Source organism: Polypterus senegalus, chromosome 8 (genome assembly GCF_016835505.1).
Source record: "Polypterus senegalus isolate Bchr_013 chromosome 8, ASM1683550v1, whole genome shotgun sequence".
Lineage (NCBI taxonomy): Eukaryota > Metazoa > Chordata > Cladistia > Polypteriformes > Polypteridae > Polypterus > Polypterus senegalus.
This window is the reverse complement of record NC_053161.1, coordinates 94520420-94536293: the sequence shown is the minus strand read 5'-3', so window position 1 is coordinate 94536293 and position 15874 is coordinate 94520420. Positions and strand designations below refer to the sequence as shown.

The 15874-nt window shown below is 38.2% G+C and overlaps 1 protein-coding gene across 1 annotated transcript in view; it reads left to right on the top strand.

The window, feature by feature from the left end:
* Positions 1-15874, top strand: part of snd1 (staphylococcal nuclease and tudor domain containing 1) — a 449554-nt gene that overhangs the window by 72394 nt on the left and 361286 nt on the right. The window lies entirely within an intron of this gene.

Genomic DNA, 15874 nt, shown 5'->3' with positions numbered 1-15874 from the left:
GGATTTGATTATCATTATTTCTTTCAATCAGGTTTGTATTTGGAGGATGTGTTGTGTTCAAGTTACATTCGTAACGGTGTTTTTTCAACCATTGTAAAGATAACAGGTTTCATTCATCGAAGTGTTCACTACCCAAATCGGTACTCGTGAATCTAAGATGTTTAACAGGCATTCCCGGTATTAAGTTGTGGATTTGCCTGCGAATATTTAGCGGCAGCGTGTCTATGAACTTAATTTAAACTTAAGCTTTACACCTTGCTTTCCTACTGATATGTCTACAAAGGCTTGTTCAGCTTCAGAGGGTTGTTCCTTACTTACTGCATTAATAAACAGCTCGTCTTCCTCTTCATCACACACTGCATGCACGGGTTTACCTTGCCCAGTCTTGCACAGCGAATATCGTATTAGTCGTAGGCATGACAAACGCCAGCGGCAGCGTGTCTATGAACTTAATTTAAACTTAAGGTTTACACTGTGCTTTGTTTCCGCAGTACCTGCAGTCATGAATATGCTTGTATGCATCACTCTCTTCATATTCTTTTGCTGCCTTCTCAATTGCTTAATGCTGACGGACGGCCTTATATGGGCAGGCAATCAATTACGTGGGAGGTGTGACGATGAGGGATGCAACTCCGCCTCACACGGCGACCGAGCTGCAGGTTATGAATGTAGATACAGTATGTACGTACAGTGGTGTGAAAAACTATTTGCCCCCTTCCTGATTTCTTATTCTTTTGCATGTTTGTCACACAAAATGTTTCTGATCATGAAACACATTAAACCATTAGTCAAATATAACACAAGTAAACACAAAATGCAGTTTTTAAATGATGGTTTTTATTATTTTGGGAGAAAAAAAAATCCAAACCTACATGGCCCTTTGTGAAAAAGTAATTGCCCCCTTGTTAAAAAATAATCTAAGTGTGGTGTATCACACCTGAGTTCAATTTCCGTAGCCACCCCCAGCCCTGATTAATGCCACACCTGTTTCTATCAAGAAATCACTTAAATAGGAGCTTCCTGACACAGAGACGTAGACCAAAAGCACCTCAAAAGCTATACATCATGCCAAGATCCAAAGAAATTCAGGAACAAATGAGAACAGAAGTAATTGAGATCTATCAGTCTGGTAAAGGTTATAAAGCCATTTCTAAAGCTTTGGGACTCCAGCGAACCACAGTGAGAGCCATTATCCACAAATGGCAAAAACATGGAACAGTGGTGAACCTTCCCAGGAGTGGCCGGCCGACCAAAATTACCCCAAGAGCGCAGAGACGACTCATCCGAGAGGTCACAAAAGACCCCAGGACAACGTCTAAAGAACTGCAGGCCTCACTTGCCTCAATTAAGGTCAGTGTTCACGACTCCACCATAAGAAAGAGACTGGCAAAACGCCTGCATGGCAGATTTCCAAGATGCAAGCCACTGTTAAGCAAAAAGAACATTAGGGCTCGTCTCAATTTTGCTAAGAAACATTTCAATGATTGCCAAGACTTTTGGGGAAATACCTTGTGGACTGATGAGACAAAAGTTGAACTTTTTGGAAGGCAAATGTCCCGTTACATCTGGCGTTAAAGGAACACAGCATTTCAGAAGAAGAACATCATACCAACAGTAAAATATGGTGGTGGTAGTGTGATGGTCTGGGGTTGTTTTGCTGACCTGGAAGGCTTGCTGTGATAGATGGAACCATGAATTCTACTGTCTACCAAAAAATCCTGAAGGAGAATGTCCGGCCATCTATTCGTCAACTCAAGCTGAAGCGATCTTGGGTGCTGCAACAGGACAATGACCCAAAACACACCAGCCTGAAACACAAATTCACCTGTGAATTGCTGGAGAAAAACAAAATGAAGACTTTGGAGTGGCCTAGTCAAAGTCCTGACCTGAATCCATTTGAGGTGCTATGGCATGACCTTAAAAAGGCGGTTCATGCTAGAAAACCCTCAAATAAAGCTGAATCACAACAATTCTGCAAAGATGAGTGGGCCAAAATTCCTCCAGAGCGCTGTAAAAGACTCATTGCAAGTTATCGCAAACGCTTGATTGCAGTTATTGTTGCTAAGGGTGGCCCAACCAGTTATTAGGTTCAGGGGGCAATTACTTTTTCACACAGGGTCATGTTGGTTTGGATTTTTTTTCTCCCTAAATAATAAAAAAATCATTTAAAAACTGCATTTTGTGTTTACTTGTGTTATATTTGACTAATGGTTAAGCGTGTTTGATGATCAGAAACATTTTGTGTGACAAACATGCAAAAGAATAAGAAATCAGGAAGGGGACAAAGTTTTTCACACCACTGTAAGTACGTGCTTTCTTCCGACTCTTATATTTTTGTAGCTCTGATGTGTGCATCAATGTAATCGGTGTGCCAGGAAATCATGCATTGAGAGAAGTTCCCCTTTGCTTGGAATGCAACGTGTGATTAAATGCGTTATTTTTTAATGCGTTATGGAGCACATGCATCGAAGCTTCTGAGCTGTGCTTGTGCTAAGAAAAGGAAACATTTTAAAAATAACGTAACATGATTGTCAGTGTAACCTTTTGTAAGTAGTGCCTGGAGGATTCAGAGTGTGGAGAAACTCTAGAGACAGCGTGTGTATTAACTTGTGGATTTTTCTGTGAGTATTTGGTGGCAGTGTGACAAAGTTGCTTCCGCAAGACCGCATTAGCTGCGGAGCTCAATTCAGAGCGAAATGCGATGAATGGGAGTGGAGAGGAGAGCACTTTGGCTTTACTTGTGTATTACACCCAGAGAGAGAGCTATATTTATTGCCTGGCAGTCACAGATGTGGTATGTGTAATGGAAATGCAAATGTACCTAGAGATGCAAAACAAAAATGATAAAAAATTTGTTTGTGCTGGATCTTTAAAGCACAGCTATTCGTGAGATTATTTTAAAATGAAAATAAAAACTGTTTCCTTTGCCAATATTTCATACTTGTCAACCCGCTACGCCGCATAATCAGGCCGCATTTTAAATGATTTTTAAGCACAGAGGAAAAAATAAACATTTGAAAAATCCGTAATTTAATAAACCACCAAGAAAAGTAACATTGCAACAATGTACGCTACGAAGCAACATACAATTGTCCGTGACTGAAAACCGAGGAGCGCTTTCTCCTTCCAAAGCGAAGGGCGGGTTGAATGGCGCTCGTTCAGTCACGCGCACTGCCCGCTTATGTGCCCGCCCCCAACTCCATACCTTAGTCGCTTTTGTCTGTGTACAGTCCACACGCACCTGTGAGTCACGTTGACTGGTAATTTTCCAAACACCGCCTCAGTCGGTTTCCACGTTGATTTTTCATTGTTCTTTGCGGTTCTAGGTGCTTTTTTATATATAATCCACCAAGTCACCCGACCCGGGGGTGGGGGATGGGTTACAAAGGGCAGGAACGTAATCATTGCGAGCGTATGACCCGCACGTACTGGGAATTTCTCATTCGTGGGGAACAATTGCAAGCCACGGTCTCCATCACGAATGGGGTTCAACGGCTTACCCACGCCGGGTAGACACACGTTGATCCATTCAGTGTAGCGCGCGTGCAGTAACGGACATACAAGTGCATCACAGACCTGTTAATGCTCAATCTCACGTGGCTGAAAGCCACTTGTCCCTCTAAGAATTTGGACGCCGACCGCTTATTTGTTTGTATTAAAAGTGGTAACCCTACCTGTGACTCACGTAGACTTTTCATTGCTCTATGCGGTTTTGGCTGCCTTTCTATATATAATCCACCAAGACACCGACCACGGTGGATGGGGGTAGTTGGTGTGTGTACAAAGTGCAGGAGCATCTAAGAAGACGCATGTTTGTCGCGGATGCGAATTGCTGTATGTAGCGTGTAAAACAGTTTGCTATGAGCAACAGTTTCGTCAATGACATTTCTCCAAAAAAACCCGACTGACAGAAACAAACAGTTACCTGAAGCAGGAATTTCTATAACATTTAAAGAAGTGTTGTTTCCATGTAATACATTTGAAGCGGCAGCCATGGAGGGCAAAAGAATAGTCAACGTGGCTCACAGCTGGGTTCGGACCGCAGCACAGACCAAAGCGAGTATGTGTTTGATGAGCTGTTTGCTTTGGCGGGCAGTGGTCTGAGGTGCGTTCCTGAGCACATGGGAGGAGGGGTAGAGTTTGTGGGCGGGGCTTCGTTGTTCCTTCGCATGGTTTTCATGGTGGGCGGTTGGTGTCTAAACCGAAAGAATAATGAAAAGTCAACGTGGCTTAGACGTGCATGTGGACTCCTAGCACAGACGAAAGGGGCTAACTGGGTGGTCGGTGAGTTTTTGCGTCCTGGCACATGGGCAGGCAGTGTGAATGTCTAGAGACCGAGGGTAGACACGGGCCGGTGAAAAAGGAGTGTTGGTGGGCAGGAAAAGTCTTCCGTGTTCCTGCAGAAGCATCTAAGAAGATGCATGTTTGTCGCGGATGGGAATTGCTGTATGTAGTGTGTAAAACAGTTTGCTATGGTGCAAGCGGTCATACGTTGTAACCGAAAACTCGTAGACTGCTTACTTCATTGTGTTTTAACCTCAGTTGTAAAGGATTGTTTTAAAGATCCCATGAGATACTCCTCGCAAACCGTTTCATACGCTGCATATGGCGATTTACCTCCGCGAGAAACATGCCTCTATGAACAGTCAACGTAGCTCGGAGGTGCATGACATGAACATGACATTAACCTGACCTGCACCGCATGTGGCCTCCACGACAGACGAATATAAATGACGCCACTTTTTCTGTGTTCTCACGTCCGACTTGGTGGACCCTGCGAGTTGTCATCATATCCAATGGGCTTGGAGTTGGTGGGCGTGGCTCCTTCCTGCGTGCGCCATAGGTGTCTCACTTGTCGGCGGCTTAGTGAATCCACGCCGCTTTTCATGGTTGTCTTGCCTTAGTGAATTATATATATAGATTGTTATACAATACACCAGTTTTGGATTTTATTTTGAAATTTTTATATATGTGTCTTTATGGTGCTTAGCTTCAGTATATAAGGGGTTTTTAAAACATGTTGAGAAATGCTGTGTATTGCAGTTTGGGGCAAAATAATCACTATCAATTTACAGTAAGTCCATTTCACGCAGCTTTATAATATGATGATAATTTAAACTTAGATTTTACATTACTCCTCCTGATCACCTGTTTCACTTCAAAAGAATATGCATTCATCCGATGCAGGAATGTTTTACTCGTGATACTGTACTCATGGTGTTGTGTATACCATGTTCAAGAGTAAGCCACAGTGACCTAATAGTGTCCTAATTATTTTACTGAGTCCTTTATCCAAGGCAGCTTGGATCATTTGAGATACAAATCAGTTATGTTTCTGTTTTTTTCTCCAATTGGAGCAAAGGCATTTGAAGTGAATTACTCATTGTTGCACAGGTATCCAAAGCCTTAACCACTTCACTTTGCTGCCTGCCATTAATATTAGCCCTTACTCCTACAAATATTGTATATAAAAAAGTGTTTAGATTAGTTACATTATACATTGTATATACCCAGTTAACTGATGGCACTATAACTGGCACCTGTTGGCTTATAAAATTTCCTAGGTGAAGTGATGTTACACAGCTAATGGTGATATATGGATTGATTTTGCTAAGCTATTACCAGTACCAGTAAGCTAGTACCAATCAAAAAGTTTTTTTCCTAAGCTAATTGAATCAGTGATGACTTTAGGATGGTTTTATCTTAAATAGAATCTTTGATGAAAAAGGTTTCAACCTCGAGGACAAAGATGGTGGGCAGAGGGATAACGATAGAAAATGAATAGGAAGAGAGTGAAGAAGTCCATGGAGTGCCTCAAGACCTGACAAGTCTTCTAAATTTCAGATAGAAGAGAAAAGGAGACCTGAATTTTGAGTGAATTGTCTGGAGTTCAGATCTGTTACAAATATCCAAGACAGCTGAGTGTAGTGATACTTGGCTGTGTCACGCCCAAGAAAGGTAAAGGATTGCCACAGGTACACAGAGCAAGGTTATGGTCTTTGGGGACAAATGCAGATTTAGGTGTCCACAGAGGAAGGTTATGGTCTTTGGGGGCAAATGCAGATTTAGGCATTGGCCTAAATGTTTCTCCACCTTACACCAAATACCAAGTGCATATGAATTCAAGAGATTGCGGTTTTATTCTCAAGGAGCTAAGAAGTGTGAGAGATCTAGAAAAAGCCAGGTTGGCTTCAAATCAAATACTGCAAAAAAGTTAGCTAAATGCAAGAAAATAAACATGCTGAATTGGATGAAAAAATGACAGTGCTATTTAAATTATCTGTAAATGTAGCTTGATACTTTCAGATTTCTTTTTAAGTAAAATTAAGTTGGTTCAATCTAGAAATAAGAAAGCTCTGATACACTGCAAATTATGTGCTTTCCAAAAATGTACAATCTTTGATCTAGAAATTTGCTTTTTTAAAGTTATTTATTAATTTCTATTGTTGACTTCATGCTATATTCTTAAGTTGATTTTATACCTTTTATGTCTCAATTAGTCAGTAAATTCTAAAATTGACTAATTTAATTGACTAAAACAAGCTACATTAGAGTAACAATTTGAGCCTTTCTCTTTCACTAAAAACTGGTTTTAGGATTTAGTGGCACAAATTCAAGTTCAATTGCTTGATTTTAGAGTGACGCACAAGGCATATTTCTTTAAAAAAAACAAAAACAAACCACATTTTTATTTCTTGACAATGGACTATTAAAGTTTAAATTAGCAAACTTTCCTTAAAGTAAGGCTAAAAGAGAAAATGAGTCACACAATCACAATACAACTTACTTTTAATTAAAAATCAATTTAATACAAATTGATTGGTTTATATAAAGATATGACATAGTATCATTTATGTTAGGTAGAATGCCCAGAGGGGACTGGGCGGTCTCATGGTCTGGAATCACTACAGATTTTATTTTTTCTCCAGCCGTCTGGAGTTTTTTTGTTTTTTCTGTCCCCCCTGGCCATTGAACCTTACTCTTATTCTATGTTAATGTTGATTTATTTTGTTTTATAATTGTGTCTTTCATTTTTCTATTCTTTAATATGTAAAGCACTTTGAGCTACTGTTTGTATGAAAATATATAAATAAATGTTGTTGTTGTTTTATTCAGCAAAGTTATTTTTTACTGTACTGTTTCACTTTAAAGCCATAATATATGAACTTTCACATAATTTGCCACTTGAACCTCTGTTCGAGTATTTTGGTTATCAAAATGCCAAAGCATTTCAGGCCAAAAACAATTTTAAAATTTAATATAATAATAAGCATAACGGAGGACGCACATGCATTCTTATAGTGCTGCTGCCCCGCAGTGAGCATGGTGCCCCTGTGTGGAGGGGAAAGCGTTTCGAATAGTGGGAAAAGAGCTGCAGTATATAAATGTAAAGCATTATTATTAACCATCAATTAAAGCTTTGTGTACACAAGCACTTTTTTAGGGTAACCAATGCCCAAATGCCAAGAATCCTTTGAGTAGTGAGAAAAGTTTTTTATAAATGTAAAGAATTATTATTAAGAACATATCCATCAAATTCTGCTCATTGTGTTCAGAGTCCAGTAAACAATCATTCAAGGAATGGATTTTTTTTTGGTAGGAACTTTTCAGGTCTTGGTCCTCTAAATAGCATCCAGGAGGACTTCTGTCTGAAATGCTGACAGTAGTGTAACCACACAATTTGGGTATGTGACATGGAGTACATAATGATATGCCATCAGATTTAGCCCACCTTTAGGAAACGTTGTGTTTGGGAAAGTTGTTAGTTATGTATCTCCATCTGCCACTGGGCAGTTGAAATAACTTGCATGCAACACCTGGTTGGAAAGAAGACGTTTCTGAAGGTAGATGCCTAAAATGAAACAATTCAATAATAAATGAACACCAACAGACAATAGCTCACCTTTTAGTTTGCTGTTGTTTTCAAGTTAATAAATGTTTTAACATACTTGCCTGTAGAACGCAAGTCATAGCCCCATTTTGCATGCCCCTGCTTCTTTGGGGATAGCTGGGGAAAGAAACAGCAGTTTCAGTAATGGAATTGCCTGTGTTAGTTGAAGACCAAATAATGAAGGTATAAGTAATGAAAGGTCATAGAATACCTTCTTTTATTACCATGGGTGATTTCAGCAGTTTCTTGCATACCCCTTAAAACTGAACCTTTCAACAAACCTCTACCCAACTTTTCTTTATTTGTCCAATGTATTGTTTATTATCATTGTCCAAAATGTGACAAAGCTCATCCATAACCTAAAGAATACCTAATATGCAAACATAACAGACTTTTAAATGTAATGGTTTAAGCATACATTCTTGCGTGCAATACATATTCTCCAGTTAATGAGGGCATAAGGATATCTCTCAGATTCTTTAGTTATATTTAGGATGCAGATCATACTGTAGCATGATGTATAATTTAGAAGATGCTAATTGAAAAATACCACCTCATATAGTTTATTCCAATTTAATTTCACATCTTTATATGCTGCAACTTATACAAGGCAAGAAAAACATTAAACGTATAAACTCACATGACTATTGTTCTATAACTAGGCTCTATTACTAATTCATAAAACTAATTTCAGGATGAATTGCATGTCAGATTTAGCAGTGTTTCTGCTAAAAAACGTATCTGTGCAATGAAAAATATCCCTTAAATCATTGAGTAAAAAATGTAGAACAGCAGGCCTTGTTACTGTACATAATTTCACAAGTGTGACAGATAGCAGACAGAATACATTGCCATCAAAGCAATATGCACAATCTGTGCTGCTTTGTTAGAAATTGTTTGATCATCAGATTGGATGTATCATTGGAACCCATGTTTAGAATAACAAAATTTGAGTGGCTTCATAGGGGTGGTAATGCAAAAAAATATTTATAAAGCATTTTAAACAACCTTTTACAATAAATTTATGACATTTCTTTTATAAAATGTAATCTTTTATATTTTGTTTTAGAAACACAAACATTCATATAAAGCTGAACAGCTTTAGGTTTGGAAGTCAAAAATAGTATGCAAAGCCAAATTAGCATTTAAACATTTTTGAACATTAGAACAATCTAGATGAGAACAGGCCATTCAGCTCAACAAAGCTCTCCAGTCCTATCCACTTATTTCTTCCAAAAAAAATATCAATTTGAGTTTTGAAAGTCTCTAAAGTAATACTGTTTACCACACTACTTGGTTGTTTATTCCAAATGTCTACTGTTCTTTGTGTAAAGAAAAACTTCCTAATGTTTGTGTGAAATTTACCCTTAAGTTTCCAACTGAGTCCCCGTGTTCTTGATGAACTCCTTTTAAAATAACAGTCTCAATCCACTGCACTAATTCCCTTCATAATTTTAAAAATTTAAATCACGTTGCCTCTTAAGCTTGTTTTGCATAATTTGAAATGGCTCAGCTCTTTTAATCTGTCCTTATAATTGTCTGTAGCAATGGAATCAGTCTAGTTGCAATTCTCTGGATCTTTTCTAGCGCTACTATGTCCTGTTTTGGTAGCCTGGAGACCAAAACTACACACAGTACTCCAGATGAGGCCTCACCAGTGCATTATAAAGCTTGAGCATAACCTCCTTGGACTTGTATTCCAGACATTATGCTATATAACCTAACATTCTGTTTGCCTTCTTAATGGCTTCTGAACACTGTCGGGAAGTCAATAGCTTAGAGTCAACTATGACTCCTAAATCCTTCTCATAAGGTGTACTCTTGATTTTCAGACTGCCCATTGTGTATTCAGACCTAACATTTTTACTTCCTATGTGTAATACTTTACAGTTATTGACATTAAATTTCACTTGCCACAAACCTGCCCAAGCCTGTATGCTATCCAGGTCCTTCTGTAATGATATAACTGATTCCAAATTATCTGTTAATCCACCTATCTTGGTATCATCAATGAACTTATCAGTTTACTTTTATTCCTATCAAAACCATTTTTTGATTTAATATTTTTTTAATTTTAATATAAAATATTAAAACTAGCAGCCAATTCTGAACCTTCTGTCACTTTTTTTTAGTTTGATGCCCAACCTCTCATGTGGCACCTTATCAAAAACTTTCTGAAAGTCAGTATACTATAAATATTACATGCTTCACTTTTATCATATCCTTTTGTTGCCTCCTCATAGAATTCCAGCATGTCAGTAAAGCATGACCTCCTCCTTCTGAACCAACCCATGCTGACTGTTCCGAAAAACTCCTGTTCTTGCCAAGTGTTGCACTTTCTTATCCTTAATAATTTCTTCCATGAATTTTCCTGTGATGCACGTTAAAATTACTGGCCTATAGTTGCTTGGTTCTGCCCTGTCACCCTTTTTATATAATGGGTTGATATTTTCCATTTTCCAGTCCTTTGGAATCTTTCCAGTCCACAGTGACTTCCTAAAAATGTGTCAAAGGTTTATATATGTACTGGCTAGCTTCCTTAAGAACTCCAGGGTAAATGTATCTCTAAGTTCAAGGTCACTGGTGACAGGATTGGCACTCCAGCCACAGTATATATAAAAAAAAAAACAGTCACTCTTCCATTCGATCTAGTGTGGTGCTTAGGTGTCACCGAATGCACGGCTGAACTTCGGTCCCAATCTGGGATCCTGAGGTGGTTTGTCGTGTGGTGGATGCGGCAGCACACTATATCAGCACCTGCTTCCAACCCCTCCTTCTCTCTCTGTCTCTGTGTAAGTGCATTAAAATTCAGTTAGTCTTTTCAGATAGTTGAAGCTAACTTCAAGGTACTGATTTTTACGATAAATAAAATACATTTTCAGATATGTTAATGTTACTGTTGAAGATATCTTAAAATTACTGTATGTACTGTGCTTAATGATATTAGAAATTCATTTTAAATAACTCAAAAGTGTAAGCACTTATTTTCAGATTTCGTGAAGTGCATTTCAGCTCTCTGAAAGTGGATAATCAGCTATTTTGAGATATCTGGAAATAACAGTAAATATTTCTTAAAATGATATTCTGATATCTTTAAATAAAGGACTGCCTTTTAAAAGATCTTACAATGTATATAAGATATCTGGGGGTCGGCGGGGGGGATTGGCATATGTCTTAACATATCTTGTAAGTTATCTGAAATTGAAGAAGACAATTTTAAAATATTAGGAAATCCTTTTGAGATAAATGGGGAAAAATATTTTCGTTTATAGTTCACTTTAATAACAGAATTGAGATGTCTAGAAATGTTCTTTAAGATATTTCTAAATGAGATTTCAGCCTGTCATATTAATAGAGCTCACATTACACTAGTTCTCTCTCTGTATGAACATTTGCTTGCTTACCCTTTAAAAGGGTGACTGTTGCAACTTTCATATTAATTTGTTTTTTCCACCTCTTGACATACTATGTTTATCTGTGTACACTCCCAGATGAGGTAGCGTAAAAGTTTCTGTTGGTAAGATTAGTATTACTATCCATATTGACCATCAAGGAAACAATAAACAACATATAAAGCACTATGTGCTTGTGCTGTCTCATTGATTACGTGTAACCATTGCAATGGGTAGTGCCTAATGTTCTAATATGTGAACAGATTAGAAATGATCAATTATAAATTTACGCCTTTATCTTTTAATGTGTTATTAAAGATCCTAGTAGTTGTATTTTGAAATACAAACGGAACTACTTTTAATGTTTGAATTAAAGAATGTATTATAAATTTAACAGGATTTTCAACCATTTTTACATGCAAAGGTGCTACTGTTCAGCTCTTCAGCTTGCTGTGTTTTTGTAGCATGGACATTGTGGAGTCGCATGAACTTTTTACTCAGTTGCAGTTCAGTTTTTGCGTAATTTTGAGGAATTGATGGCTGTATAACAACTCCTATACAAATGGATAAAAAGTCGAAGATTGCCAAGAGGTCAAGAACATGTCAGTATCAAAGAATAGTGTACAGCCACTGAGTGAATCAATGGTCACACAACCAGCCAGTTGTCCGTTGAAACGTGCAATCTTACTTCTTTTAAACACTAGTTAAACTCATTGACTGATATTTTCAGTTTTATATGTATTTTATATAGTATATATATATATATAGTGTAAATGTTGAATCTATTTTTGTTCTCAAAGCAAAGTTAATCATCTTGATGCTTAACAAAACATCACAATGTACTAAATACTTAGATAGATAGATAGTGTAAGACCTCTTACTTGTTAAAAATATTTAAGGTGTAATATTGCTTAAAATAAGTTTTTTTTTTTTCCAAAACATTTTTCCTAAATAAAATATTTAAGACACCCTTTCTAAAAACGGGTCAAAATACAGTATCTGTTGTCAGTTTTGTTTTTTAAGTGAATGTATTTTGAATTATTAAATATTTTGTCTTTAAACAAGATACAAACAAAACATGTGCCACCTTTTTCAATGAAGTAGGCTTCAGTTGTTATAGTTAAAAGTCAAGGAACACTGGCTTAATCTCAGCTTTTACAGAGGGCCGGGATAGGGTGTTGAATTGATGTTTATTTGTCATTCCTAAGTAAATGAGATAGGAGACTTCTAATTTGGTCCAGTATTCATTTTGAAGGATGGGAAGTTAAGAAGCATAGCAGCAATGAAACTAAACCAAGGAAAGCTGTTCATTAGGGTAAGGGACAATTTAGTATGGACTCTTTAGTCCTAAGATCCTGTACCATGTAAACCATTATGGATATAATTAGAAGTCATGTAAAATGATACCTTTTATTGGCTAACTAAAAGATTACAATATGCAAGCTTTTGAGGCAACTTGGGCTCTTTCTTCAGGCAAGATGTTATGCAGAGACTGGAATTCCCTGTGTTTATATAGACGCTAGGACAGATACAGCATTGGAAAACCTTTAAGTGAGACACTGTAGATGTGAAAAAAATTAATAGACCACTCTAGGTTAAAATTTATTTTGCAAGAGACACTGTATAGTCAATATCTTTGGATAACTGTCCAACAAAGTCTTTTTAATCACTGTTTCTATACAATGTGAATCTGTAGTCAGTGTGAAGGAAATAGCCGAGCACACAATAAAGGTTTGGGGCAGCCGCCCATATAGTTTCCGTGGCTGCAAAAGGCTTAAATTTGTGTACAATGTGTACAGGTTAGAGTCCAAAACAGAACTGTTTATGTATGCAGGATGAGGGGTTTTTATAGGTGTTTCGGATGAAGTGACTTTCTTGGGGCCGGGATAGGAGGGATTTCTCATGGTTGGTCTGCAGAGAGAAAAAAAAAGATGAGTAGTGCACCCCGCCACCTCCTGACATGGAATTGCTGTTTCTTGGTACCTTTGGTTGACTCCCAAGCACATGTGTGACATGGCCCCCACCTTAGCCTGAACCCATCGGGTCTGGTGTACCTGGCCGAGAGGTTGTGACACCTCGAAAAGGGCATTGGCCTGTAGGTGACCCTGGCGGTAAAGGACCGAAAACTTGTACGGCTGGAGGTCCAAGAACCATCATGACCCGTGGGTTCGACTCCTTGTGCAAGGCCATCCACTGCAGAGACGCATGGTCTGTCATCAGGGTGATCTAACAGCCTAAGAGGTAGTACCTCAGCTGGTTGATTGCCCATTTAACCGCCAGGGCTTTCTGCTCCAGTGTCACATACCTGGTTTCACGGTCCAACAGTTTCTGGCCAAGGTACATGACGGGTTGTTCAACTTCATCGACTAATTGGCTCAACACGGCACGGCACGGCACGACCTGTGTCCGTCTAGAGGATTAACACTAGAATTACCAGAGCCTACGAAAAAACTCGTAAATCCGTCCCACCTTAAATCACCTTTTAAAATCGTTCACAGCTCTCCACCAGCGTCTTTTGTCATTTAAATGTGCTGATAAATATTAGGCTGCAAGCAGCCGGCTATTCCATCCAATACCGCCCGACCCCCCCCATCTTAGAAATTGCACAAACTTCTCCCAGCTTATGCCTTGATTGATTTTCTGTGAGTGAAGTGGAGTTTTAGAGTGGAAATAATAGATCGTTGTTTGGAACACACGCATTTCATGTCTATTCTGTTTCTACAGTAATCAGTGTAAACACATGGTTAAAACAAACGTTTTTTATATTCTAGTAGTAGATGACAAAATGTAGGCATAAACTATATAATGTATGAAGCCTTAAGTCCAAATATCAAAATAATTTTCACAGAAGGTACAAATCTAGCACAACAATTGCACTTTTATTAAAAAATATAACTGCAGAAACAAAAAGCCGCCTTAACATGTGACATTGACACTCATTTATTATGACTGCCTCCGTGGTGTAATACAATCAGCTGCCGGCTGGGAATCCAAAGGTCGCGAGTTCGATCCTGCACCACTCCATTTTGAGAAGTAAACTGCTCTTAGTCTTACTATTTTAGAATAAAAACATACAGTACATTTGATTTCAGTCTGTAACAGCCGGTGTAATGTATGTTACTTGTAAAGGTTAGCTTTGTTTTTTTTTTAATCAGTTTTATTATCTCAGCCGCGTTCACGAGCCCAAACACACCCCACCCCCGCATCTGATACTGCGGTTTTCACATAGACATGCTGTAACAGAGGTAAACTCAGCTCCCTTCTACATCGGAGCAAGAATGCACATACCATTGCTTGCATACTAAAGTGTCAGCAGGCACTTTTCGTGGCATTACACACATTTTTGAGTATGCCCTCTGCACACTACTTGTGACTTTAAGCTTTAGGAAGTAAGTAAATAAATAAAGGTAAATCGATTTATTTGGCACGGACATGTCTGCATGCACTTTTTGTGGCATTACACATGTATTTTTTGAGCATGTCCGTGCCAAATAAATAACATTAATCGTTTTGAATAAATCATTTTATGAGGTGATTTACACAACAATACGATGTACTATGTTCCCTTTTCCTATCCAGGGCTTTTTCCTTATTAATTTAGGTTTCTTAGATATAATTGTTTTTAATAAGTGAGTTGCTTTTTTGTTATATTGCTTTTACATTATTAATACTTGGCCTTGTTTCCCTAAATGTGGTCTTGTCTAGTGCCAATACCTTAATTTTATGATATAGTTTTGTGTATCCCATTGTAATCTCTTCTTGACATTGTCTTTTTACTTAGTAAAAAATTATGGATACATTTTATGTACATTTATGCAAGTTTCCTTTTAATCATTTGATCAGCTGTAGTGGAGTCTATGATTCGGGGAAGGGACACTGCAAACATATTGCTGTAAGTAGCATGAATGTGTGTGTAGGAATGTATCAACATTTTGGCATCGATAGAGGTGGGGGTGTTGGAAAGGGGATCATGGGCAAGAGAGTTAGAAAGGTTAGGATGCAGAGTGAGGATCTCGTGCATGAGTGCTTGCTCCCGGGTTAGCATCTGATTAGCACATTTGTATACTGATGTGCATGTGCCATGTAGGCGGAGAGACGGTTTTGGGAGAAATAGATTATTGCCGGCAAATGAGTGCATAAAGCCAGTTTATTTAGATCTGGGGCAGAATAAGGGGAGGGCAAAGGTGAACAGTCTCTTGTATGTAGTAGTGGTGTTGTATTTGTAGCAGATACCCTGGGGTTTCTAAACTACTGACCAACAGAGACGCTGCATGTTGGGATTAGGACTCCATTGCTAGTTAAAGGGGGTAAGAATGTCTCTTGAGAGATACAGAATGGAGATACATAAACACTGAGAAACGGTTGAGCCATAAGTAACAAAGAGAATGGAAAAGGCAGGTGCCATCTCCACACATGGAAACCACTTGGTAAGTGACAGTTCTTTGATCGATGGTGATAAATTCGATAGACATGTTAATGGGGTTACGGTTGGAATGATAAAGGAAATGGGTACCTGAATCAATCAATCAATCAATCAACATTTATTTATATAGCACATATTCATACAAAAAAATGTAGCTCAAAGTGCTTT